This window comes from Pogona vitticeps, chromosome 5, assembly GCF_051106095.1.
Source record: "Pogona vitticeps strain Pit_001003342236 chromosome 5, PviZW2.1, whole genome shotgun sequence".
NCBI classification, from domain to species: Eukaryota; Metazoa; Chordata; class Lepidosauria; order Squamata; family Agamidae; genus Pogona; species Pogona vitticeps.
The window spans coordinates 90,558,377-90,582,787 of NC_135787.1; positions in this window are offsets into that span (position 1 = coordinate 90,558,377).

The window sequence follows — 24,411 nt, forward strand, 5'->3', positions numbered from 1 at the left end:
AGGGGACAGATTGGATTCAGTGTGGAAGGGATTGTTACTCTCGAATTGGCCTCCTCAGCCACACTAGACGCTGTTCCAAGTCCTCCATACAGAGCACGTTACCATTGTCTTCCGAGACTGAAGGATGCCTAGCTAATCCCGCCTAGTCAGTTAAGACCACTCTAGGCGGTTTACAACAATAATATAACAATGTAATTAAAAGCAGTTTTAAATAAGGGGAAAACTTTGGGCAAATGGGACAGACACTAGAAAAAGGTAAGAAAGTGAAAGTCAGGAATTGGCTGAGGGGAAGGCCTGCCGAAACATCAGTGTTTTTAGTTGGTTTTTAAAAATACCCAGTGAGGGAGCTGCGTGGATATCAGGGGGTAGGTTATTCCAGAGGCGAGGAGCCACCGCCGAGAAGGCCCGATTTCTTGTCTTTTCTTTCCGGGCCTCCCTCGGCATTAGGCTCCTCAGCCTCATCCCCTGACTCACACGAGTGACACGGGTAGATCTTGGTGGAAGTAGGCGTTCCGCCAAGTATCGAGGCCCTAAGCCGTTTAGGGCTTTATACGTAAGCGTCAACACTTTGAAGTCGATGCGGAATCAGATGGGCAGCCAATGCAATGCGGCCAGAGTGTGTGAAATGTGTTGGTATTTTTTCACACCTCTGAGAGGTCTGGACGCAGCATTCTGCACCACCTGAAGTTTCCGCATCAGCCTCAAAGGCAGCCCCAATTAGAGTGCATTACAGTGGTCCAATCTTGAGATTACGAGCGCATGCACCAAGGTAGTGAGGGCCCCCACATCCAGATAGGACCGCAGCTGGGCTATCCGCCTAAGATGATAGAAGGCGGTTCGGACCACGGACGCCACATGGGATTCCATAGTAAGCGCCGGGTCCAGGTGGATCCCCAAACTGTGGACCCCATCCTTGGCAGGGAGGGTCACCCCCCCGAAAGAGAGGGAGTTTCCTAAACCCCCCACTGTGGGGACACCCACCCTTAGTACCTCCATCTTGTCTGGGTTCAGCCTCAGCCCGTTCTCCTGCATCCATTGCAGTACGGTCTCCAGGCAGCGCTGAAGGGACAGAACGGCATCTCCTGTGGTAGGTGGAAAGGAGATGTAGAGCTGTGTATCATCGGCATACTGATGACACCGAGCTCCACATCCCCGAATGACCCCTCCCAACGACCTCATATAGATGTTAAACAGCATTGGGGAGATAATCGACCCCTGTGGAACCCCACAATTGAGACTCCACGGGGCCGAGACACTCTCCCCAAGCTGTACTCTCTGGAGGCGGTCCTCCAAGAAGGAATGAAGCCAGGCCAGGGCAAGGCCCCCAATTCCTAACTCAGAGAGCCTCCCCAGGAGGATACCGTGGTCAATGGTATCAAAGGCCGCTGAGATATTGAGGAGGACCAGCAGTGACACATTTCCCCTGTCAGCCTCCCTCAGTAGGTCATCACACAGGGCGACCAATGCCGTTTCTGTACCATGGCATGGCCTGAAGCCTGACTGAAATGGATCCAGGGCATCTGTTTCATCCAGGTGCGCTTGAAGCTGGTCGGCCACCACCTTCTCAACTACCTTACTTAGGAAAGAAACATTGGCGATGGGCCTGTAGTTGCCAATTTCGTCCGCCGCCAAACTTGGTTTCTTCCTAATGGGCCTAATGAGTGTCTCCTTGAGGGCAGATGGGAATCTGCCCTCCAGGAAAGACCCATTAATTATTACAGTGGCCCATTCCGTTGTTGTAGGCCTGGCCGCTTTGATTAGCCAGGCTGGGCAAGGGTCAAGGGAGGAGGTGGTGGCACGACAGTGATCAAGCACCCTGGCCACAGTATCAGGCGTGACTGGCTGAAAGGAATCAAAAATTTCCAGGCAAGACGGAGCGCTGGACATCTCAGCTCAACTCACTGTATTCAAAAAAGGAGAGAGGTCCCAGCGGATGGCCTCCACTTTAGATTTTAAAAATGCTGCAAATTGGTCCGGTTAAAAACTAGGGGGAGGCGCATCACCCGGACCAATTCCGGATAGGTCGCACACGATACGGAATAATTCCGCCTGCTGGTTGGATGCTTCGCTTATCCGGTTAGCGAAGTATGCTCGACTGGAAGCCTTTACCTTGGCCAGGTAAAGGTTAGTGGCGACCTTAACAGCTATCCAATTATAGTCCGTCGGGTCCTTTCTCCATTTGCGCTCTAGCCGTCTCCTAATCCGCTTCCACACCCTGAGGCCCTGGTTAAACCAGGGCGCTGGGCGGGGTCTGCGTTGGAGAGGGCGTTTAGGTGCGATCATGTCTACAGCCCTAGCCACCGCAGCAAACCAGCTGCTGGTCAGAGCCTCGACAGGAGTGCCAGCCAGGTCAGCCGTGACACCTCTCATGGCATCCTGGAATCCAATCAGATCCAGTAGCCTTCGAGGGTGGACCATAACAATTGGTCCCTGCTCCCTGCGAGGGGGGGAGGGCCATGTTGAGGTTACATTTTATTAGGTGGTGATCCGACCATGACAAAGGAACTGACTCGAGGTCAGTCACTATCGGACCACTCTCGCTCCAATTGGAGGAAAAGACCAGGTCAAGTGTGTGGCCGCCCATGTGGGTGGGGCTGTTGACATGTTGGGGAAAAAAGGGGGAGGAGGGAAGAAAGGGGGGAAAGGAAATAAAAAGCAAAATTAACCTAATACAAATAAATCAAGTAACAAAGAGAAAGAAAATTAACCATATACAGTATAAGTGATCATGTAAATAATATACATAAAATAGGCAAACATAAATTAAATACAAAAATAATAATATCAAAATGAAAGTAACAATTAAAATAGAGAAAAAACTATTTAATTATTTAATTATCCCCCACATGGCACCCAGAGCAGTCCTTCTCCCCCACGTGTCCTTGTTCTATCTGATGTAACTAGAGTTAGTGATGTTAATGGCAGCGCTGGTTTACAGAATTCTTTAAAGGGCCAGGAGTAACAGTTTTTAGCAATGGGCCCGGGGTCCACGATGTTATAAATCAACAGGGTCAGAGACACCAAGTATCAGGTTGGAGAAGGCTCAGACCCTGCCATTTCCCAACCTAAAAAAGCAATTAGGGGGACATCCTTAACAGATGAAGAACAAGCAGAGATAGGGAGACCTGGGGAGAGATCTTCTAACATGGCGCTGATGCTCCGACAACCCCACAGGCTCCCTCTGGCTCCCGCGAAGACCCTGCACCTCATGGCTGCCTCCGGTCTCAGAGCTCTGACTCCGTCCACCCACTCCGCCGGGGATCTAACCAGTCTCCGAGTGCCAGCCACTGAACTCTCCACTGCTGGGTCTCTCCACCAGGAGCCTCCGCTGGGGTGCCTCTGGAGATCAGGGAAGGAACAGGCAGGGGAGCCCTCGCGTCCGGAGCTCCAACTCCGGCCCCGTTCGGCCGCGTCCGTCTGCTCCAGCTCAGCTCCCCACAGCCCAGGATTCAGAGCTCTCTCCGAGCTCAGCCACCAGCGCCTTGGGATGGGAGGGGGAGAACGACTCCTCTGATGACCAAAAAAGCTCCAGAGCCTCTGAACTCAGCCAGGAAACCGGAGGAGATCGCACTTGAACTTCTGCTTCTTACCCAGCCCCAGCTTGCGAGCTCCCGCTCCAGCCACGCAGCCCTGGTTCACTCCGGCCACAGGTATCAAGGAAGAAGGAGGGGTGGCGGATGGGGGCAAAAGAGAAAAGAGAGAAAAAAGAAAAAGGGAAGGAAAAAGTGTAAAGGAAAGCGAAAAATAAAAATAAAAGCCAAGAGGCGAACCAAGGCGGCGGAGAGACGCGCTAGCCGTCCGCCATCGGCGGCATCTTGTTCCTAAAGCATGGCTAACAACAAGTCCAGTGGAGGTGATGGCCTTCCAGTGGAACTATTTAAAATCTTAAAAGATGATGCTGTAAAGGTGCTATACTTAATATGCCAGCAAGTTTGGAAAACTCATCAGTGGGCAGAGGATTGGAAAAGATCAGTCTACATCCAAATCCCAAAGAAGGGTAGTGCCAAAGAATACTCCAACTACCATACAGGACAGATCCTGAAGCTGATGCTCCAATAGTTTGGCCATCTCATGAGAAGAGAAGACTCCCTGGAAAAGACCCTGATGTTGGGAAAATGTGAACACAAGAGGAGAAGGGGGTAACAGAGGACGAGATGGTTGGACAGTGTCATTGAAGCAACCAACATGAATTTGCTCAAACTCCGGGAGGCAGTAGAAGACAGAAGGGCCATGGGGTCACAAAGAGTTGGACATGACTTAACGACTAATCAGCAACGGCATACAGTTAAAACATTTGTATATAACATAATTTTTTTTCTAATCATTAGGTTTTCAGGACAAAGCATCCACAACCACATTCAGGAACTCTTTGACACTTCTGATTTCAAAATCAAAGTCATGTAGAATCAAAGCAAAAAAAGCATCAGGGCCCATCTAGTCAATTTATTACTTTTAGATTGCATAGTCCTCATCCATTTTAATGGAGAATGGTCATTGCAAAGAATGAACATCTCTCCTCACATGTTGGGCTTTAGTTTCTGCAGTGTCCAAATGATGGCTAAACATTCCCTCTTGATGGTCGATAAATGTCTTTCACTAGATTGGAGATTTTTGCTCACATACGTTACCAGATGTAAATTTCTGCTGTCATCTGATTGGCTCCAAGTCCGATGTTGTAGTGTAGATGGTGTATATGTAGTGTAGAGCAGTGTAGGTGAATTCCTTGGTGAAGTCTGGTGCAACAAGAACAGGCTTCAAGGTCAGCAGTGTCTTAAGATGGTTGAAGGCTTCCTGGAACTCTGGAGTCCACAAAAAGTTCTCCACTGGCTTCTTTTTGGTTAAATTGGACAATGGTGTGGCTATTTCACTGAAATTGGGTACAAACCGCCTATAATATCCAGCTAGTCCTAAGGAAAGCTCTGATTTTCTTTTGGGGATTTGGGATGGGCCATGTGTCAATAGTCTCTATCTTTCCATCTAGGGGCTTTATCTTCCCTCTCCCACTAAATGTCTTTCAGCTAACTGAAGCTTATTCCCTTTTATTAGTATTATCATTAATACTTCCTCTCCAGGACTGAAAGTTCTTTCTCTAGCATTTCTGTTATACCAACTTTTCTGTTAATTCTGGGCACCCTTCAAATTCTCCCCTGCATCCTCTAGGGATCTTTGCAAGGCATGCACAGACTCCTTCCCTCTCCCTTCCGGGCTCTTTGTTTTCCAAACTCCTTTCCTCTTCCTTTCCATCTCCACCCCTTCCAAACAAATCTCCTCCCCCTTCCATCTCCAACCTTTCCCCTTTCCAGCTCCACCATTTCCAAACTCCTCTCCTCCCCCTTTCCATCTCCACCCCCTCCTCTCCTCCCCCTTTCCATCTCCACCTCTTCCAAACTCCTTCCCTCTTCCTTTCCAGCTCCACCCTTTCCAAACTTTGTATAAAATCTTTCATCTTTGCTGGAGGGAAGGTAGAGCACCACAGGACATGAGGGATGCAAACATTGTCACATTGTACAAGAACAAAGGCAATAGAAGCAACTGCAATAACTACCATGGCATCTCTCTTCTCAGCATTGTAGGGAAGCTGCTTGCCTGTGTTGTGTTGAAGAGGCTCCAGGTGCTTGCAGACAGTCTATCCAGAATCACAGTGTGGATTTCGAACTAGTAGATCCACCATTGATACAGTGTTCACCCTCAGACAGTTGCAGGAGAAATGTAGGGAACAATGATAGCCACCTTCATAGATCTTACAAAGGCCTTTGATACTTCCCAAGATTGGATGGCCACCTCGACTCCTTAACATCATCAGGTTCTTCCATGAGGAAATGAAGGGCACTGTAGTTTTTGATGGCTCAAAATCAGTTCCCTTTGACATCTGAAGCAGAGTGAAACAAGGCTGTGTCTTCACGCTGACTCTGTTTGGGATCTTTTTTGCTGTCATGCTGAAGCACGCTTTTGGAACTGCAAAAGAAGTCATCTATCTCCAAACTAGATTAGATGGAAAGCTCTTTAATCTCTCTAGATTAAGAGTGAAGACCAAAGTCCAGCTGAAATGCATGCGGGACTTCCTCTTCACTGATGATCCAGCCCATTCTGCTGAAGAGCTCCAACAACTTATGAATTATTTTAGTAACGCCTGCCAAGATTTTGGATTAACAATCAGCCTGAAAAAAACACAAGTCATGGGCCAGGGCATGGACTCACCTCCGTCTGTTACCATCTCCACACAAGAATCTATACAAACCCCGTTCATTGGAAAGCCTGAGATGACCTCCAAAAATTTAAGACATCAAATGGAGACTTGGTCTGTTCAATCCCAAAGTTTTGGAACAGTGGTACAAGAAATAGAAAGAAATGGCAGATTACTATGCAAAAGATAATAATAACAGGATTTCAGCAAGTGAATGAAGGTCTTAGCAAAATAGAAGATTTGATGAAAGTGACGAAAGAGGGGACATTAGATGCCAAACAAAACTTAAATGAAGCTGCACAAACTTTAGAACCGTCTTTATTGGGCATGACACCAGGTAACATAGATGGGATAGAGAGTTATCCAGTGACCTATGCAGCTTCCAAAATTAAAAGGCATTATGTTAAAAATAAGAAAGCAGAGATACGGAAACAAGAGAATCTCATTGTGAAAATATGGGAAGTGATAAAAATGGATATTCTGTCAGATGGGCTGAAAGATTGTTCAATTCTAAAGGAAACTGAACGATGGGATGTATTGTATAAATGGCTGCAGTTACCAGATAGTGTTGGAGTAACATAGAATTAAACTAAAATTAAATGATAAGATGAAAGCAGGAGGGTAATCAAACTGTGAAAAAGCAAAAAGTTGATTTGTTATTATAATATGAATTGATCGGATGATGGTATATTTTGTGTTCTCCTATCCCCTTAACCCTTTTCCCTTTACTTTTTGTATTCCTTACCCTGTCCTTATATATATATTATATATATAAATCACCTTTTTCCTTTTTCACAGTTTGATTACCCTCCTGCTTTCATCTTATCATCTCTGGCACTTCCTCCGTTTCCCATGATTTCAAGAAAATAATGGAGAGCAGTTCTGAGAGTTCTTCAGCCAGTTCCTTCAGTACGCTCAGATGCAGTTCACCCAGCCATGGGGAGTTGAACTCATTCAAGGTGGTAAGGTATTCCTTGACTATTTGTTTATCTATCTCCAGATGCAATCCTGCGCCCCCAATTGCACTTCCAATTTCTTTAGAAGTTCATAGTCTGTCTTTTGGGAAAAGATTGAACTAAAATAGGAATTGAGCACCTCTGCCTTTTCTTTTTCCTCTATTATCATTTTTTCCCATCTCCATTGCGGAGCTGTGCCACTATGTTTTTTGTTTGTCTTTTGCTACTCACATGCCTTTTTATTGCTTTTAGTGTCTCTAGCTAACCTCAGCTCATTCTCAGCTTTTGCCCTCCTAATGTCATCCCTGTGTTTACTTGTTTGTACTCATTCTTGGTGGCATGGCCTTTTTCCATTACCTGTACATGTTTTGTTTTGTTTTTAGGTCCTCCCTGAGCTTTATGCAAATCCACTCTGGCTTTTTTTAATGCCTCCCATCTTTTTTACTTCTTGGAATTGTTTGTAGTGCTGCCTTTAGATTTTTTAAAAAAAAGAAGCTCCCACCCTTCTTGGACTCCTTTTCTTGTCGGGATCTCCTGCTGTGGAACCTTACTTATCCTTGTTCTGAGATTATTAAAATTGGCTTTTTAAAAATCCTACAGACCTGTGTGACTACACTTTCTTTTCCTTTCCTTTGAAATCAAGAATTCTAGAAGGACATGGTCACTCTCACCTAGAATTCTTCTTACTGCCACCTCCCCCACCAAGTCCTCTTTGTTGCTGAGAATCAAGTCAAGGATAGCAATGTCATGAGATGGGATATTTGGTTGAGATCTTGTACTGAAGATGGGTTGTGTAGTAGGTAAATAATGCAAGAGGAATTCCATTTTGATTCTCTGCCTAAATGATTTTTGCAATGCTGACAAAGTATCTGCTAGTGAGAGATGGGATAACGCTTTTCTGTGGACATGAGAAGGACATTCCATGATAAGATAGATGGACTTTGTTGTGACTCATTGCAAACCACTGAAACCCAAATAACAACTGTTACCCATGGGAAGAAAGTCAGGAGGTACAGAAGGACTGTTTGCCCCAACCTCGTACCGTGATTGGATGTCAGCATGAGAAGAGGAAGAAAAGGATATGCCAGCTACGCTTGGAATAGGAACTTTTACCTATGGACAAGGATTGATTCATTCATGATTCATGGTTTTTGAAGAAGAGGAAGTTGGGAACAAGATGGCTTAGGTTATAGCAGTAGTAGAATTAATAGAATAGGATATTTCTTTTACAGGATTTTTCTTTTGTACAGTATTTTTCTTTTTACAGGATAATGATGGACTTTGGACTATCTTACTCATTTGGATTATTTTCTTCATTTTGTTTTTCCTAGTGGATTACGTGATTGGACTAAAGGGGAGGCATCTTCCTATTTGCCTTCTAACCCAGCTTTTATTTGTTTTCTTGGATTTTTGAATTCTTTTTACTATTTTTGGATGCTTGTATATTTTTCATGATTTCTTTACTTCACTACAATTTTGTAATTAACCTGCAAAATGATTGTTTGCATGCTTTTGCATAAACTGATTTTTCTTTATGGAATTTACTTTTTTAAAAATAAAATAATGATTATAAAAATCAATTGGTTTCTTGAACAGTAAGCTTGTCGTAGGTCACCTGATGGTATTGCCTCGGCCTAGCTTACTTAATGAGTCCTGCCTGTGGAGCATAGTATGTCTAGTATGCCCCCTCTGACAGCTGCTGCTGCTCAGGTTGTATCATTTTCCCTTATAGTCTTGTTATAGCTGCTCCAGGTCTCTGACTTTATCTTTTAACAGTGCCAGCAGTTTATACTTTTTACATGTATACTGCATTTTGCACTCAGGAACAAAGACAAACATAGCACAAACTTTGCAGGTAACCAATACTGAATTATCTCCACCCTCCGTAATCCCTTCTAGCTTTTTTACTTTCAGCTGTTTGTTTAGGATACCTGTCCCTTTTGTTTTGTTAGTTTAAATGTAGTTGTACATAAACCCAAAGAAAGAAAAAAAATGTTTGTGGTCTCCCCCTTGGCCTCCCCCAGTGAACTCCTGTGGCAAGCTCCCTGGGTCTGCCTTTAGCTTTATTTGTCAGCTGTGCTCTGCCTGGAGTCAGGAATCAAAGGTCCCTCCCAGAACTCACAGCTGCTAGTTATAGACCTCAGCAGTAATCAGGACACTCCCCTTTCTTTTAGGCCAATCACACAGCTCTTCCTGTTAAGGACACACCCCTTCCTGTTTATTTTATTTATTTATTTATTTATTTGATTTTTACCCCACCCCTCTAGACCCTGTCTACTTCCTGTTCTACTAAGCACACAGTTCTTTAAGTAGAGTACATGGTGCTTCTGTCTGGGCAATTCCTATGAGTTACTTCATGCCCTTTCTTGATGTTACTCTAGAGAAAAATCCACTTATCTCTCTCACTTTGACTCCTTGGTTTCCTTCCTATCTCTTAGGATCAATGAAAATATATTTCAGCTGGTTCATTTTGATGTTCTGTGGCCACTTCAACCCACAAAAGGTTGGTTATTTGACAATAACAAATGATTATTCATGTTACAGCTATGTGAATATAATGAAACATAAAAGCACATCCAGAGATTTAAGGAGTTTGTTGCCATAGTAGAATGAAGATTTTGTACTTTCATAGCTGCTATTCAAACATTAAAGGGGGAGAGTTTTTAGCACAACATTTTATTATTTGGCTTAATAAGAAAGGAATTTGTTATAGGTGCTCAAGTGTAGCCACACTTGCTGAAAATAGATTGGCAGAAAGGAGAAATTGTGTTTTTCAAACTGTGTTAGATTTCTTACTTGCTGATGCAAATTTACCCAGAGGTTATTGGGGTGAAGCCGTGAAATGTGCAACCAAAATTTTTGGTTGTCATGCTTGGGTTCATGTATCAAAAACATTTAGAAAGAAAGGTAGCCCTAAAAGCAAGAAAATTAATTTTCTTAGGCTATCAAACAGGAAGTAAAAGCTACAGGTTTTGTGATTGTGATGAAGTGTATTTTTCTAATTAGAGATGGGTTATGTAGTTATGTCTTAACCATAGAGAAATCCATTTTGAGTCTGACACAGGCTAAGTTCTGGAAAATTACTAGTAGTTATTTTCAGCTTCATGTCGCTAACCTTATCGCTGCAGCTGGAGTGAAAAACACAGCAGAGTCAAAATATCTCTAACCTGAAGTATAAACAATTCTTTGGTGTTGGTGGGAAAGTAGGGCGTACCCTATGCTAATTCTTTCCTTCTTGATTGGTCGAACATGTGAGGAAGGGGCAGGTTGGAGAAATTTCCAAGAGGTTGGAGAAAAGGAACTCAGGGAGAGAGAGAGAAGGAAGAAGAGAGTTTTGGGTATCTGAAAACATGGCGAAGGAACCTGATTTAACAATATGGACTGCGTAAGAATATCGTTTGTTTACCTTAGTTTATAGTTTAGATTTTGTTTTGTTTAATAGTTAATTTTTATAGAAGGTGCTGAAACGTTATGCTGTTGCTTAGAAATGAAACTGTAGAGAAATGTTTTCTTTGTTCACTTAAATAAACTCATGTTGTTTAATAATTGGCCTTTCTAGTCCTTTGAACAGAACAGTTTCCCTATAGATAATGAATTTGGCCTTACGTTACCAAGATTGAGTCATTGAACAGTAAAGATACGGTATTAAGTGGTTTCTTTTTAGTAAAATCGAAACAGCCTTAAATGCAGGTTCTCCAAGAGTTCATGTCCCGGAACTGTGTTTGACTCAAGCAGTTAACTTCAATCGGGAGTGAAGGAAGCCTGGATTTTCCTGTTTCATGGTTTTTGATCTCATTTTGAGACCAATAACTGACATGGTGGCCGCGGTGGGATGATCCACGGGCCTGATTTACAACCTGATTTCAGTAGTGTTACACCCGTGCTTTCTTTTTACACACAGTTTGCTTTGGATTTATCCAGATGCTGTGGTAAATTGAAGCTGAGGGTCAGGCACGGCCTGGGTTCAGTTTGAAACAGGGCAGCAACACAGCGTGGGTTGTCCTGCTAACTGTTTAAATATTTTTTTTCTGCTCTATTTTTTTTTCAACTGAAGCCCTGGCTGAGAAGGGTCAGTTGTGGGGGCGAATTCTGTTAAAGGACTAAGTGTAAATTTCTGAAGTGAGCTTTTTCGTTGCTAGGCACAGCTAGGTCACGGCACCTTATCAGGGTTTTCAGGGCAGTTTTATGGCTGGCGGTAATTGATTGCCGAAACAGTGGGAGGTTTACAGCTCAGCGGCTGCAAGCAGTCAGCATGGCTCAGCATGTTACTGAGAGGAAAACTGGCCGGAGGAAAACATCCAGCGAATTGCGTTTGCTGATGGAGGAATCGGAGGTTGACGAGGAGCAATCGATTGTTGAAGATTCGGTTGAAGAAGAAGACCAATTGGATTTACAAAAGGGTGGGTACCCCCAGGAGTTTGACCCACTGCCTATTCCAAGCCGGAGAAATTCCAGAGGGCGAGTGCAGGAGCAACATCCCCAACCCCGACCTACAGAGGAAGCCGTTGGTGAGAATCCGTCTGGTGCGGGGGGGCGTAATCCACCCACACCGATGCATGCGTCTGAGAAGTTAACCCAGCTGGTTGCAGATCTAGTGAGGACCCAAAAGGAGTTTGTTAACACTTTGAATCAGGCTGAGAAAGTAAAGACTAAGTGCAGAGAGCAGAAGGTGCAAGAACAGAGAAAGGCTAAACAGGCAATTAAAGACTCTATAGCCAGTGTGGATAGGGGAAGTCTACCTAGATACCAGGAGGGTGATTGTGTGTTAAGCTTCCTTAAGAATTTCGAGCAATCTTGCCAAGATTTGGAGATACCTAGGGACTGGTATGTTAAGTTACTCCGTACCCAAATTTGTGGACAGTTGGCCACAATCATAGCCAAAGTGGCTGAGGAAGATTATGATTGGTCTGAATTAGTTTGGGTTATTAAACAACGATTTGGTTATACAAAAGAGCTACTGAGGCAGAATTTTAGAAAAATCAAAAAACTGCCTAATGAGAGTTATGCAGCTTTAGCTGACAGGCTGGAATTTTTAGGAGACCAATGGCTGGACTCTGAAAATCAGATCTGTAGCAGATATGAGAAAGGCATTATTCATGGAGCAATTTATGAACTTGGTCCCTTTAGAGTTGAGGAGTTCTTTGCTTGAAAGAGAATTTAAAGACCTCCAATCCCTTGCGCTGAGGACTGACGAAATGTTATCGTTTAGGAAGCCTGAACCAGCGCCTAGAGCCAGAGCAGAGGCGCCTAGAGCAGAGGCACCTAAGAGACAAAGCCAGCCTGATTTTAAAAAGCCTTACTATCAAGAGTATAGGCAGACTTCAACTGATCAGTGCAGGAGTTTAGCTCCAAATCAAAGCAGACCCACTTTTGCTTGTTTTAAATGCGGTGGGCCTCATCTACAAAAGGACTGTGGACTATCTCAAGGACCCCCTAGTCAAGCTAGGAAGTCAGATGTTAGGAACCGGTACCTGCGCCACGCAAATCTAAGGGAGGCACACCCAAAGTATCTCTGGTAAGCCCTAACACCCCAGAGAGCCAACAAGTACCAACTCAAAGCCAATCTGTTATGGGTACAGTGCCTAGACAGAATCAACCCAGCGTGAGTACTACCGCTTCACTAGCCAGTGATAGACAGGCAGCGGTAAACTACTATGTGTCTCAAATATTAGATGTTCGTGCAGGAGAAGAATTAGGAACTATGAGACAGTCTCCACAGGGGAAAAAGTATACCCTAATGGACCCAGGTTGTGTGATCCCTGAATCTCAGAAAGAATGGGCTATGAAGACTTATTCTGAGGAGGTGATTTTGCATACTGATGAAGGACAGGTGGTTTTAAATGCTTATAGTGATTCTGGTGCTGAACTTTCTTCCATATCCCGAAAATTTTTGCACCCAGAGCTGATTTTGGACAATTTAAGGTTACCCATTAGGACCTATGGTTCAGGTGAGGCGGGAGAACAACATATTCCTCTCGCGTTTGTGGAATTATCGTTCAAAAATTGGCGTGGTACTAAACTTTGCCTCACTCATGAGGGGAAACCTGACTTCTTGCTGGGAAATGACCTCACCTATTTGAGTTTCAAGCAGAGCCAAGAAGGTCTTACTGTTAAAGTGGTCACCCGTTCCCAAAGCCAAAAAGCAGAGACTGGGGGGTGGTTCTGATGAAGCTGTCCCTACTACAAACTTAGAACAGCAGCAACATCTAGTGGCAGAACAAGGGAATGCAGCTAATACAGAAGCAGAAATAGAGGAATCAGTGCCTATGGGGTCAGCTGAGTTTAAAGTGAAGTAAATGACTGATCCTTCACTAGCTTCCTTGAGAGCACAAGCAGATGACTATGCTCAAAACCCAATACCACAGCAAGTTAACTTTGTGTGGGGCCAAAATGGACTTTTGTATAGAGAATATCATCCCAAATCACACTTGAACATGCAACCCACACAACAGCTTGTAGTACCACAGGAATACAGACTGAGGATTCTTGTGTTAGCTCATGACAATCCATCTAGTGGTCACCAAGGTGTGCAAAAAACTTTAAAAAGAATTTCTCAGCATTTTTATTGGCCTGGTATTAACAAAAATGTGAAGGACTATGTCAGCTCTTGTGACTATTGCCAAAAGACTGGTTATCAGACAGATATAACAAAGTCTGAAATGCACTTGATGGAAATACCTGATCAAGTTTTCCAGTGTTTGCAAATGGATGTCATGGGACCTTTTGTTCCAACTAAGTCTAAGAAGAAATACATCATCTCTTTCATCTGCCAAGCTAGTCGTTGGATTGAGGCCTATGCGTTGAGCAATCTAAGAGCTTCCACCATCGCACGCATCATCATAGACTTGTGCTCACGTATTGGAGTACCATCTCAGATAATTTGCGATCAGGCGGGGGCATTTCGTAGCTCCTTAATGGACAAAATTTGTGAACTTAGTGGAATAGAAATAAAATTTAGCTCTGCCTGTCATCCTGAAAGTCATGGGTTAATCGAGAGAGGTCAACAAACCTTACTGAGGATGATCAAGACCATGGTACAGGTGTCTGGTAACATTTGGGATGATCTGTTACCATTTGCTTTATTTGCTTATTGAAGTTCTGCTCATACTTCTCTTGGTGGTTTCTCTCCAAGTGAAGTGGTATTTGGGAGGAATCTACAAGGACCTTTGGATTTCCTGAAATCTGATTGGGAAGGTGTGGTGAAAAGCAGCACAGTTCCAGTTGCTGATTTTGTCAGAAATCTGCAAGAGAAACTGTTAGCTGTGCAAAAATTGGCTAAAGACAATTTGCTAAATGCTGAATCAACCCAGAAGCTCTACCATGACAGACATTCCAGGCACAGGGAATTTGCTGTGGGAGATTTGGTTCTTGTTTTAAACCCCCTCAGACCTTCTAAATTAGAAGTTGGCTGGGAAGGTCCAGGGGAAGTGGTACAGAAACTGGGGAATAACAATTATTTAGTAAAAATGTTGAATTCTGATAAAAAGCCTGTAAGTTACCATGTCAATAGGTTGAAATTGTATAAAGACAGAACTGCAATGGTTTTGCAATATAATGTTGCTTGTTACCAGTCTGAATATGAGCCTGTAGATATGCTAGCTGAATTAGAAGATGCTGGTACTTGGTCTGACAATCTTGTTTTGACAGGTACTTCACTCCAGAAGGAAAAGCTGTACCAAATCCTAGAAAAGTATCAAGATGTTTTTTCAGATAAGCCAGGTTACACAAATTTGGTCAGTCATGAAATTATCACTACTGATAATCAACCAATTCGGTCTAGTCCATACAGAGCAGTTAGCGATCATGCTCTACGGATTGAACAGGAGATACAAAAGATGTTATCTCTGGATGTAATTGAGGAGTCATCATCCCCATACTCATCTCCAGTGGTACTGGTTTCGAAAAAAGATTCTACTGGTAAGATCCTTGATGAGATAAGGTTCTGTGTTGATTACAGAAAGTTAAACAGTGTTACTGTTTCAGATCCTTATCCATTGCCTAGAATGGATCATTTAATTGAAAAATTAGCCAAGGCAAATTTTATCAGCATAATTGACTTAAAGAATGCTTACTGGCAGCTGGATTTAGCCGAAAATTCACGAGATAAAACCGCTTTTATCACTCATGTAGGCACTTTTAGATTCAAAAGGCTACCATCTGGATTGAAAAATGCAGGAGCATCATTTCAGAGAATGATAGATAAAGTTTTAAAAGGTCTACCTTTTGCTAGTGCTTATCTTGATGATGTTGCTATTTTCAGTTCTGATTTTGACTCTCATATGTCTCATGTTGAAACTGTGTTGTCTAGAATTCATCAAGCTGGACTTACTGTCAAAGCTAGCAAATGTCAATGGATGAAAGGGAAGGTCACGTATTTGGGTCATTTGGTTGGTCAAGGTGAGATTCATACTCTGCAAGCCAAAGTTCAAGCTATCAACGATTGGCCTATTCCAAAAACTAAGAAGCAAGTGTGTTCATTTTTAGGTGTAGTTGGCTATTATAGGAAATTCATCCCTGATTTCAGTGAATTGGCTACACCTCTGACAGAGCTAACTAAGAAGAGACAGCCTGTCAAAGTTAATTGGACCCCCGAGTGCCAAGGGGCTTTTGAAACCTTAAAAGCGAAGATTATTAATGCCCCTACACTGAAATCACCTGATTTTGATAAGCCTTTCATTTTGCAAACCGATGCTTCAAAATTTGGATTAGGAGATATTTTGTTACAGCAAGGGGAGGATGGGAACCTATATCCTATCTCATACTTCTCTAGAAAGCTCTTGGAAAGAGAGAGACATTATGCAATCCTTGAAAAAGAGGCTCTTTCTATATATTGGTCTCTTAATCTTTTAAGACCTTATTTATGGGGGCGTAAATTTACACTCCAAACTGATCATAGAGCCTTAGTCTGGTTGCAAAAGATGAAGTCTCAGAACCAAAAATTGTTAAGATGGAGTTTAGCATTACAGGATTTTGATTTTGAAGTTCAACATATACCTGGGAAGCTAAATGTGGTGGCAGATGGACTTTCCAGGATGTACTGCGAAGATCCAGATGTTCCTGACCGCTAAAGAAGATGAAAGGTGGTTGGAGTAGTTACTGTGGTTAATAAACTAACATGCTTGTTTCCTTTTTGTATATCTGAATGGTGTGCCAAAAGATTGTATTGCTGTTATTGTTTGTTATAATCCATATATAATCACTTACTTTTAGTTGTTTTATCAATTTACTTCAAATTAGCTCAGAATAACTGTTCTGAATTTAGAAGAAATTTAGCGGGGGGGTGTGATGAAGTGTATTTTTCTAATTAGAGATGGGTTATGTAGTTATGTCTTAACCATAGAGAAATCCATTTTGAGTCTGACACAGGCTAAGTTCTGGAAAATTACTAGTAGTTATTTTCAGCTTCATGTCGCTAACCTTATCGCTGCAGCTGGAGTGAAAAACACAGCAGAGTCAAAATATCTCTAACCTGAAGTATAAACAATTCTTTGGTGTTGGTGGGAAAGTAGGGCGTACCCTATGCTAATTCTTTCCTTCTTGATTGGTCGAACATGTCAGGAAGGGGCAGGTTGGAGAAATTTCCAAGAGGTTGGAAAAAAGGAACTCAGGAAGAGAGAGAGAGAAGGAAGAAGAGAGTTTTGGGTATCTGAAAACATGGCGAAGGAACCTGATTTAACAATATGGACTGCGTAAGAATATCGTTTGTTTACCTTAGTTTATAGTTTAGATTTTGTTTTGTTTAATAGTTAATTTTTATAGAAGGTGCTGAAACGTTATGCTGTTGCTTAGAAATGAAACTGTAGAGAAATGTTTTCTTTGTTCACTTAAATAAACTCATGTTGTTTAATAATTGGCCTTTCTAGTCCTTTGAACAGAACAGTTTCCCTATAGATAATGAATTTGGCCTTACGTTACCAAGATTGAGTCATTGAACAGTAAAGATACGGTATTAAGTGGTTTCTTTTTAGTAAAATCGAAACAGCCTTAAATGCAGGTTCTCCAAGAGTTCATGTCCCGGAACTGTGTTTGACTCAAGCAGTTAACTTCAATCGGGAGTGAAGGAAGCCTGGATTTTCCTGTTTCGTGGTTTTTGATCTCATTTATGAGACCAATAACTGACAGTGATCAATTTGGAAATATAATAATTAGCAGATTAGCTAATTTTTGTGAGAATGAAAATTGATCACAAATACATGCGAACAGTGAAATAGTTTTGCCACTGTCTAGAAACAGACAAGAAAAGTTTGAGGAAAAAAAAGAGAATGAAGTTGTAGGAGGGGAACAATGAAGCTGAGGAACTTGTTCCAAGATGCTCACAAAGGTCTAATTTTGATGTTCCACCTGAGAGATTTACAGCAACATATGTAAACATGGCAATTTCTGAACCTAAGAGTTATGAGCAGATGTTAAAATTGCCTCATGTGCAACAAGAAAAATGGAGAGAAGCAATGTTAACTGAGTATAAGTTTTTACAGGAGCATGATGTTTTTTCACCAGTAAAATTGCCAGAAGATGAAAATGTAGTAGGTTGCAGATGGGTTTACAAATTGAAAACATTGCCAGATAATACCCTGCAATATAAGACACATTTGGTGGCTTGAGGTTTTACATTGCAGCAACAGTAAACATTTTAAGTCAGAATGCTGCAAAACCTTTGCAGAAGCACTGGAATGTTGTAAAAAGGGTGTTGAGATATTTAAAGGGAACAATAAATTGTAAACTGAAGTTAAATGTATCTAATGATCTAAACTTAGAATGTTATGCTGATTCAGATTGGGGTTCATATGAGATTGACAAGAAATCAATTTCAGGAATGGCAATAAATCTAGGTAGGGTTTAATAAGCTGGAAATCTAGAAAACAAAATTTAGTTTCCACTAGCACAGCTAAAGCAGAATATGCATCATTAAGTGATTTATGTGGAGAAATCACATGGTTTGTTCAGTTACTTAAAGATGTGAACATTAAAGTTGATTTACCTGTCACAGTGTGTGATTATCTGAAAGAGAGTGGGATTTGTAGTCAGAGAAAATGGAGACTGTTAGGTTCGAAGTGAAATGATTTTAAGGCATTGGAAATGTGTTAGGCCATGAGATCATTTTTCAGTTTACCGTTTGTCTGGTACAGAGAGGAATCAGATAGCATGCAAGGATGAAGAGGCCCAGTGAAGAGGAAAACAGGCACACCATCCCTAATTGGGAGAAGATAACGCACCTGGGTCTTCATGAGAGTTCTTGGTAGAGAATTGTGTTATGCCTCTTTGAAGTTAATTGATTTACAACTACTGAGTGTAAAAAGTGGGAGGTCTGAGAGATGTAAGAAAAAGATGGATGATGCAATGTGTTCTAAGTTTTTCTTTAACCTTTTTCTAGCTTTTTGAGCTTTTTGGAGTTTTTTGAATGGATTATGGTATGTGAGGGAATGCTTACAGAATGTAGCGTAGAAAAGAGAAAGGAGGAGGTGGGAATAGCCCATTTTAGCTTAGATTTTAGTGTTTCTTATTTTGATAAGAAATAGCAGCTTTATTTAAGCTTTGCAATCTTTGGGTATGTGCTAATGCTTTTGCAGACAAACTGTTTCTAAGAATCTGTATTTTCTTAATAAAAAGTATAAAACTCATTGAGAACTAGTCTCTTGAACAGCAAGGTTACACTTAAATCCAGTGGAATGGAATAGGTCACTAACTTTCTACTATTGGGAGGTCCTTCCTAGCAGAGCTGTCTGTGTGTTCTGAGGAAACAGAGCCCATGCTTAAATGCTTTAAGAGTAAGCAAAAGTTTTCTTTAATGGTCAGGCATGTCCATGGGGCATATGCTATGCACCTCTGAGGCTTAGAGGACCTACCTCAGAGAAAGGTGGTAGATTTCTGCCCACAGTGACTCCCTATCCAAACATTATCCTCTCTTTAGGTAAGAAGTGAGTGTTACACAGTGCACTTCTACCCAAGTAGAATGAAAAGTAGAAGTTGAATGAAAAGTAGAAGTAAATACATTTGCATAAAGTTTTGCAATGTGAAGCGTGCTGTGGATCAAAAACTGATAGATGACATTATTGTCCAAGTGAAAATAATATTGCTGATATTTTCACAAAGCCATTGACCATTTAGAAACATGTTTATCTAAGTACAGTGGTGCCCCGCATAGCGACGTTAATCCATTCCAGGATTAACGTCGCTATGTGAAATCGCCGCTAAACGGAACAAAAAACCCCATAGAAACGCATTAAATCCTGTTTAATGCGTTCCTATGGGGCAAAAACTCACCGTTCAGCGAAGATCCTCCATAGGGGCGGCCATTTTCACCGCCTCGGTGAGCGAGGAATACCTCCAGAAAACAGGCGGCCATTTTGGAACTGGCCATCAGCTGTTAAAAAAGCATTGCTTTGCTATGATCAGTTCCCCAAGCAGGGAACCGATCATAGCAAAGCACTGCCAGCTAGCCAGCCCGGGAGACACCAGGCGTCCTTGGGCAGTGGGCGAGCGAGGGCTCGGGAGGAAGGCCGCCAGAACACCCGAGCCTTGCCCTCCTCCTGGCTCTCTCCGAAGCACCCCTCACCCCCATCTCCGCCGCTGCCGCCGCCGCAGCGCTGGGAGGAGGGCCGCCGGAACACCCGGGCCTTGCCCTGCCTCCCCGCTCTCCCCGAAGCACCCCTCACCCCCATCTCCGCCGCTGCCGCCGCCGCAGCGCTGGGAGGAGGGCCGCCGGAACACCCGGGCCTTGCCCTGCCTCCCCGCTCTCCCCGAAGCACCCCTCACCCCCGTCTCCGCCGCCGCCGGTCAGCTGGGGGAAGCCGAAGCTGGCATTTCAGCCCAGCTCCGGAGGGGGGAATCCCTTCCCCCTCCCCTCCTGAAGTTGAGGCTGAAGCCGGCATTTCAGCCCAGCTCCGGAGGGGGGAATCCCTTCCCCCTCCCCTCCTGAAGCTGAGGCTGAAGCCGGCATTTCAGCCCAGCTCCGGAGGGGGGAATCCCTTCCCCCTCCCCTCCTGAAGCTGAGGCTGAAGCCGGCATTTCAGCCCAGCTCCGGAGGGGGGAATCCCTTCCCCCTCCCCTCCTGAAGCTGAGGCTGAAGCCGGCATTTCAGCCCAGCTCCGGAGGGGGGAATCCCTTCCCCCTCCCCTCCTGAAGCTGAGGCTGAAGCCGGCATTTCAGCCCAGCTCCGGAGGGGGGAATCCCTTCCCCCTCCTCTCCTGAAGCTGACGCTGAAGCCGGCATTTCAGCACAGCTCCGGAGGATGGGGAGGGGAATCCCTTCCCCCATCGGCTCGAAGCCCCGCCTATCAGCTGCGCGAAAATGGGGCATAGGGGGAAAATCGCAAAGCGATTTTCCCCCATTGAAAACATCGTTTTGCGATCGCTTTTGCGATCGCAAAATCTTCGTCGCTATGTGGATTGTTCGTTAAACGGAGCACCCGTTAAGCGAGGCACCACTGTAATTAAATTGGTCTATACAACAATTAATTTAAGGAGGGGTGTTGAGATTTTTTTGATCTAAACATGTATTAAATATAATGTTGTATAGTGAAAGTAAAATGGCTGAAATAATCTGAGTCATCTACTAAGTGGATTCAGGTGTGTACCAGGGCTGAAGATTTAAGGTTGTGCAGCTGGAGAAAATGATTTAACCTTATATAAGAGTAAAATTAAGTGATGTATTTTGTGATTGGTTCCAAGAATGTATAAAAGGACATGTGTAAAGGGGATATGTTATCTGCTGTAAGTCAGATCATTTATTTCTATGCTAAATATTGTGTCTTCTCATGTCATGCTGCCAGTTGAATATCTGAAATCTATGGTCTCTGTATACAGTATTTGTAAATAGACTAAGTTGAATTTTACACTCTCAGTGTTATAGTATCTTTGCATCTTGATATCTCCTAACTCTGCTTATGTCCAGAAAACATTAACAAGTTGACAACAAATTATAATTCCTTGCATCAGATAGTTAAAGAATTTGACTCTTCTGAATCTTCCTCCATCAAGATGGTACAATATTCCTTTTCTGAAACCTTGGTTGAAAACTTAACTTATATAAAATAATCTTCAGTTGATTATCAAGAGCAATGACTTGCCTTGAAACTGTAGGAATTAGTGATGCACTGAATTTTTTTAAAAAAACTGAGGGTGATTTAAAGTGAGCAAAGTGGCTGAAAGAAACTAGTGGCAAACTGCAAAGAGTGCTGCATTCTAATGTGAGTTATTCAATACTTTGCAGAATAAGGAGCATTCTAAATGGACATGAAGCAAACTTTGACTTTGAGCCAGAATTGTCTCCAGATGAGTTGGATTTTTTCAAATTTGTCCTTATAACATCAAGTGACCATAAACAGAGTTTCTCCAGATACATACTAAGAGACAACAAAAGTTCTGAGTTTGATAACCTCAAGATGCATATGATCATCCAGTGCAATTCTGCCATTGACAAAAACTAATCCAGATATGACCATTTTACTTTCATTCATTCATTTGATTCCTTCAATACTAGCACTTCTGGACTGGAAGTAAAAAGAATAAACCTTTTAATGTTTTTGTGTGCATGATCACAGATTTTTAAAACTTAGGTGCAAATTTCAGAAAAATTGCAAACTCATATATTTGGTTTAATTTGTCTTATTTAAAGGATTTTAAGGTCATTAATGCTTGGATATTTCTGATATTTTAAGGTCATAGAAACCCTTGCCTTAATTATAAGTGTGTAATTCTTGAAAATTTTTTTTGGGGAAAATGTGTTTTTCATAAACTCATAGTGAGCATATTGTATCTCAGTTGAACGGTTTAATTTCATTTGAGAAAGCCACCAAATTTTAAAAACGGATGTCCTTCTCTTTGTCATGAACAAAATCATACCCTTTAAAGTTTAAACTCCCAGTAATTTACAGCTGGGTGAAATTTGCTCAAATCTCATATTTGCAAGTAGCTTAACTTTGGTCTCCCTCAAATACATCTATGATATGGGTCATTGGCATAACAAAGGGTGAGGGGCACCAATGCTGAAATCAGCAGAAATTGTGGAAGGAGATAAATGCTTTAGGGTTATTTTGCTGACCAACTGCTTACTGTATTACTGGAATTCACATCTCTATGGCTTTGCTACATTTTACCGTAGATTGTCAAAACAACCAAATTCTGTGGTTCCCACTCACATTTATAACAGATGAATTAATTCTGCCCCCCCCTCCACTAACTGCCCAGATATTTGTTTCAACTATGCTACTGATTTTTTTAAAAAAATATTCTGGTTTTCTTTGTGTAGAAAGATGCTAGCTCATGCCATTTTCTAAGCGTTCCTTTTTTGAATCATAAACGAAACTTCATGCTGGCACTGTCAACTGAAGTACTTGATTAATAAAGAGTTTCAGTGTTTTTAAACACATATTCCATGCAGGGTCATTTCAAGAAAACCACAAGTGGAGAATGCTTTGCTCTTTCTAGTCACAAGGGGATTGTGTATTTCAATCCTGCTTACATAGTTAGCTTACTTTGGAACTCAGGTAGGAAAGAAACATGACTAGCAGAAATAATGCCACATTCAGTAGTGTCCCAGACTTTTCAGTCAATTGGCCTGCTGGGATAATTCCCCTCTTCTCTTGCCCCTCTTCCCCCACACCTCATTTTTTGCTACAATTATGGTTTTAACTTTTTTTTTTTAAAGGTTTAACAGAATCTTTACACATAAAGATTTCATGTACCAACTGAGGCAATATTTTGGGAATATGAAAGAGAAATTAATTTTAATTAAGGCAAATTAAAATCTATATAATGTTGTCAGTTAAATTTATTTGCACATTTTTCCACAGTTTTGTAATTATGAAACAATGGGGAAAGTTAATTTTTAGATTATAATTTTGAGAAATCCTCACCCAGCATGGCTAGCTGACTAGGAGACATTTGAAGTTGGTATCAAAAAAGTAACTTTTCTGAGCTTTGCTATTTGTTGATACTGATAGCAATCTAATAAAAAAAGGATTGCCTAAATAAATGTTTACCATTTCATCCTAGCCACATTTATTCAGGAGTAAGTGTCACAAAAGTATGATTAGAATTGCATCTGCTTAGTCACCTAGCTTACTTGGTGCCCTTGGCCCAATCAGTACTTCTCCACGAAACCTATATTACAGCATTGTTTGAGGTGTGAAATGGGGAGAGAGAACTAATAAATCATGACATTTTGTCATGCACAACTATTGATAGTCTGGTTGATAGTCACAAATTCAGAAGTGCAGAGTCCTCCAAAAAGACTTATACACCTAGAAACATTATCTTTTCTTTCAGGGCGTGCATACACACACATTAACATATTCAACTTTGTGACTTATTTGCAACTATGGTGGGGGAGCAGATGTGTATTACCTGACAACTTGTGTGCATGCGCAGACAAAGAGTGGGTCTCTAAAAACCACACAGCAAATGAGCCATCCTAAGCAGAAAAGCAGGTAGACAGGCAAAGAGTGGATGAAATATCTCCCTTTCCCATGCACATGGTTCCTCCCCCAGCCAAAAGTGAAATTTGTCTCAATTGCTGTTATTGATATTGCATGCTGTTAAGTTAGTGATCCTATAGATGCACATTTTCCAAAATGTGCTCTCCTCAACAGCTCAACAATTGCAAAGTCAAGCCTTTGGTTTCCTTTAAGGTAGTGATTCTTACCTTTTCTTTACCACATACCCCCTTTAAATATCTTTTGTTGCTGTAGGCCAAGATTTAACCCAATATTTAAAACCCTAAAGTGCATCAAATGTTTATTTAAAGTTTCTTGCGGAGAATCTCGACAGATATTCTTTGCTATAACAGCAATATTTTAAATGACTGGAAGAAGCTTTATTTTGCTTTGTATAGGATGCACTCTCATCAACAGCATCAGTTATTTTACTGTATATTTCAAATTCAGCCAGCAATCCATTCTGAGGCTCAGTCAAAATATATTATTACAAAATTCACTGCAATAATATCAAAAAGTATCTTTACCAACAATAACCAAATGATTTTATTAGCAGAAAACAAAGAGACACAGTCATGAAATCTGTCTGAACAGTCACTCACACTGACACTGACTCTCTTTTCTCATGGCTTCCAATTGTCTGTGTAGTAGCAAGAAATGTCACCTGCTGTATCTCAGCCACTCAGCATGTTCTCACCATTCTCAATTTTGCCAGAGCCATTTCAACAGGGACCATACAATGAAATCTTCCATCGTATAAAACCCTCCAAAACACAGGGTATCCCCAACTATATTCAGTTTTTTCTGTCCATTTTGACGTTATTATAAACTTTTATGGC